Here is a 5003-nt window from a genome sequence, read left to right as displayed (position 1 = left end):
TATTCTGGGATTTATTTACCTTCTATGGCTCTCACTGGAACTGAGAGCCAGCTTTAGCTCTGAGGCTTGGCTTCAGCTCTGAGACCTCGCCTGCTGAAAGCAGGTATCTGGGTTTGTTTGGCTTCTATAATTGAAACACTGTTGCAGCTCCAGCTCTGAGGCCCGGCTGGCTGAAAGCAGGTTTTTGGGTTTGTTTAGCTTCTATAATTGCAACATTGTTTCTTAGAGTGCAGCTCAGAGGCCAGCAGCAGCAGGCGGGGAACCTTGGCTTCCTCCATCACTGGAGCAAGCAAGCCTCCTGTTCGCTTCAGCTGCCTGGCTTCCGGCCACCATCTTGGTTGGCAGTTAATTTGCATATCGCCCTGATTAGCCAATGGGAAGGGTAGTGAAGTTACGGTTAATTACCATGTTTGTCTATTATTAGATAGGATTAGCTAACTGTAATGATATCAATATGTTCATAACCTCTAGTAATTACACTTCTGGCATTCAACTCTGAGAATGTGTTAATAAAAATTTAATATCATTTAAAATAGGATAGTGTTTAATGCAGCCTAAAATAACCCACAGTAGGAAATAGTTACGTAACAATGGCAACTGTTAGCAAAATATTATACAGATATTAAAGGTTATATCTATAAAGTACTTTGTAACATGAAAAAGGTTTTATAATATTAAGTTTATAAAGCTCTATTCTAAATTACATATAAAGTATTAACACAACCAGGCTAAAACTTACCTGTCTTAAATCTGGAAATGTTAATAAATACCTGACACAAGGAAAACAAAGACATGTTTACTCTTTCTCATTTACCTGTGAATTGTCTATCAACCCCACTCCCTTAGTCCAAAATGACATATACCTGGTATACCACATTTTGTCTCACAGTCTTTCCATGCTTACATGAATTTCCTGTGGGCATGTATTAAAATCTGATTTTCTCCTGTTAATCTGCTGTATGTCATTTGAGTTATCTGACCAGACAAAAGAACTAAAGGAGAAAGGGGAAAGTTTCCCCATCGCACCCTCAGGTCCTTAAACACAGAGAAATTAATTTACTCCTCCACTCAGCAGAGTCAGCAGACCCAGGAGAAAGGAGAAAGACTTGATAGTCCTCATGCAATGGAGGCTGTGAAATTGGAAGATATGGATGGACTTGGTGTTGACCATCTTTGTAGGGTTGAGTAGCATGTCCAGGGAAACAGAGAAAGTCAGGATACTGAGAGAAAGGGGGATAAAAAGAAGACATCAAGAAGAGAGGATTGTGGTCTAGGAAGGGAGAGAGGAAGAATCCATGGGAAATTCTTCAAAGTCCAGGCCTCCTTGTGTGGTGCAAAAGAAAGGCACAAAACACCCCACTGTGCCCTTGACTCTTTTAGCTTTAAACTAGTGGCTCTTACCCTCAAGAATCCTTGGTAACGTTTGGAAATATATCTGGTTGTCATAATTAGGGGAAGGAGAGCTACTGGCATCCAGCGGGTAGCGGAGGCCAGGATACTACTCAGCATCCTAACTGTCCAAGACAGCCCTCCACACCAGTGAATCACCAGCCAAAATGTGAATAGTGTCATGGTGCTCAGACCCTGCTTACACCTATGAACTGAACCCTTGAGTAAAGAACATTTTTTTGTCATTCTCAGCATCTAGTGCATTTACTGTCATCTTAGGGGGAAAAGGAGGGCCTAGGACTCTCTTCTACAATTATTGGTGCAGTTCAGATGGAAGGTGAGTTAGATTTCCCTGACTCCTCACTCTGTACCCACCCCTCCACGCAGGACCTCAGTGGGTGAGTAGATAGACACGTTCACTATAGCACAAAATAAGTAAAGGGCCTACCATGCAGGTTACATTTTCATGATAATCAGAAAAATTATGGTATTGGTTAGTTCCCAAACCATAAAATCTACTTAGTTTATGTAACCGGCATATAGTAGTAGTTTAGATTATGGATTAAATAGTTATGGTTTAGGTTAAAAATACCTAAGAAATAACTCAAGACCCTAAGAATCACAGCATGGGTGCCATGGACAAATGTATTTCAAGTAAAAAATGGGCTGGACCCTCGCAGTGTGACTCAGTTGGTTAGGCATCATCCTGTACACCAAAAGGTTGTGGGTTCGATTCCTAGTCAGGGCACATACCTAGGTTGCAGGTTTGATCTCTGGTCATGGCACATACAGGAGGAAACCAATTGATGTTTCTTTCTAACATGGATGTTTCTCTCTCTCTCTTTCTCCTTTTTTCTCTAAAATCAATAAACATATCCTCAGGTGAGGATACATGAAATAAAATAAATAAAAAATGGCACATGTACTGCATTTCCTGTCTCTTATGAGTAATGGCCATTTTGTTAACCCTGATTCAAGGTGAGACAAATATTATGAAGGTGAAGCTAGGTTAATTATATTTCATGTTGCAGGCATTGCAAATTAGATTGCTTATTTACAGTCATTTATTACAGGTACGAAGTACTGTCATCAAATTTGATTTAGATGGGTTTTATTGAGCAGAGGGAGTTGATTTAATTGAAAAAGTTTCTACTTCAAAACACACTAGAGTGTTCATTATCTGGTTTTGAACATGCAAGGCCTATATATACTGCTCTTCTAATATTTCCTGCATGTATTTGATTTAATTAAGTTGCATAATGAAACATGTAATCAGAGCAGAAATTTCAAATTAGAAAGGTATAAGAATATCACAATTATTTGAAAAGACATAATTATATTAACCTATTTTCAGACAATATAGTCTACATTAACTGATTTCATGTCTTTGAGCAAAGGCCCAACTCTTAAATGGTCTCAAAAGAATCATAAGAATACATATGTATCAGAAGGACTTAGATCTTGACTTCAAGGAAGTACGCCAAGCTATATAGCTTCATTACACACTGAGTGCACACTCCATATTTCCCTCTGTAACTGTTAGTTCAACACAGTGTGTATGGAAGTGCAGTGGGTGCTGTATAGAATGCTTGGAGACTAGAGGAGCAAATTTCATCTGAGTATCACTTTTAACTGATAAAGAAGGTTCCTTCAAATGGCACTGAAGAAATAAAAAACAGACTCAATCCAATATAAAAACTAGCTACAGAGACTTCTCCACTTTGTATTTATTTTTCAAAGAGATACTTTTTGTGAAATCAAAAGCCCTTAATCTGGACATTTTACTACTATAGTCCCTTCTCTCTTGGCATTTTACCTCAAAACCTATGTTCCTGCTGTAATGCTTCTCAGATCATGCCGCACCTCATCATACTTCCAAATCTCTACCCACTACATTCTTTTGGACTGGAATCCCTGCTGCTCCGCCTTCTCTAACTCAACCCAGTGAGTGTGTACTCATCCCACAGCCCAAGCTTCACATGACCCATGAAGACTTTTATAAAACATTTTTACAGTCCATTTGATAAATTCAAAAGAATTTACCATTCCCTCTGTATTAATTTGCTAGGGTTGACATGATGAAGTACCACTGACTGGGTGGCTTAAGCAATAGAATTTGATTGTTTCATGAGATAGAAATCCAAAATCAAGGTGTTGGCAGGATTGGGTCCCTCTTAGCGCTATGAGGGAAGCAGCTGTCCCACTCCCTCTCCTTGGTTTGTAATTGGCCATCTTTGTCCTGTCTCTTCACACTGCCTTCCCTCAATGCATGTCCGTGCCCCAATTCCCACTTCTTATAGGAATACCAGTCATAATAAATTAGGGTCCATCCTAATAACCTAAGCTTAACTTGATTACCTCTAAAAATACCCTATCTCCAAATAAGGTCATATTCTAAGGTACTGGGGGAGAGGAATAAGACTTCAACATGATTGGGGGAGGGGGCATAATTTAATTCATAATATCCACTTTTATTCTTATTTCTTTCTTTATAGTGTAATAATTCCTTGTATCAGTGTATCTTTTTCAGCATGATATCTTCCACTAGGGCATAAGAATGGGAACCACATTTGATTTTTCTTTATTCCCCTGAACTAGTATAATTCCTAGCATGAGAGGGGCTCCCTAAAGTCGACTGGTTCACTGGTAGAATGGTGAATGAACAAAAAGACCCAAAATGATAGTAGTAATGCCTCTCCATTTAATTTATAGGGGGAACTATAGAAATGTGTCTGGAATTGTACATGTGCCTTCTTTATAGGTTATCTCTCTCACTAAACTGCATCTTTTGAGGACAGAAAACATGCTTTGTTCTTGATTGGGAGAGAAATCATTAATTAGTGGCTTATTTAATACTAGAGGTCCGGTGCATGAAATTCATGCACAGGTGGTGGGTGGGGGGGAGGGGGGAAGGTATTCCTCAGCCCAGCCTGCACCCTATCCAATCTGGGACCCCTTGGGGGATGGCTGACAGTCAGACATCCCTCTCACAATCCGTGGCTGCTGACTTCTAACCACTCACCTGCCTGCCAGCCTGATCACCCCCTAACTGCTCCCCTACCAGCCTGGTCACCCCCAACTGCCCTCCCCTGCTGGCATGATCTTACCCCTAACTGCCCTCCCCTGTTGGCCTGGTTGCTCCTAACTGCCCTCTCCTGCCAGCCTGGTCACCCCCAACTGTCCTCCCCTGCTGGTCTGGTCGCCCCCAACTGCCCTCCCCTGCTGGCCATCTTGTGATGACCATCTTGTTGTGGCCATTTTGTGACATTGTGACAGCCATCTTGTGGTAGCCATCTTGTGATGACGTGAAGGCGGACATCTTGTGATGATGTCATAGTGACCACCTTGTGATAATGTGAGGTTGGCCATCTTGTGATGATGTCATGGTGACCATCTTGTGGTGACCATCTTGTGATGACACCGTGTGACGTCACCTAGGCTTTTATTATATAGGATGCACTTTATTTTTTCTTTTTACAAAGTGAAATTTCATTGGGAGAGGCAATTGTCTCAGTTCCCTGGCAGATAAGTGTGGTCCATGTGATGGAATCCAGGCAATGAGATGTAAGTGGAAGTGTGAATGGGACTGCCAGGAAAAAAGAAGCGGACTCAAC

This window comes from Myotis daubentonii, chromosome 2, assembly GCF_963259705.1.
Source record: "Myotis daubentonii chromosome 2, mMyoDau2.1, whole genome shotgun sequence".
Lineage (NCBI taxonomy): Eukaryota > Metazoa > Chordata > Mammalia > Chiroptera > Vespertilionidae > Myotis > Myotis daubentonii.
This window is presented reverse-complemented; position numbering follows the sequence as displayed.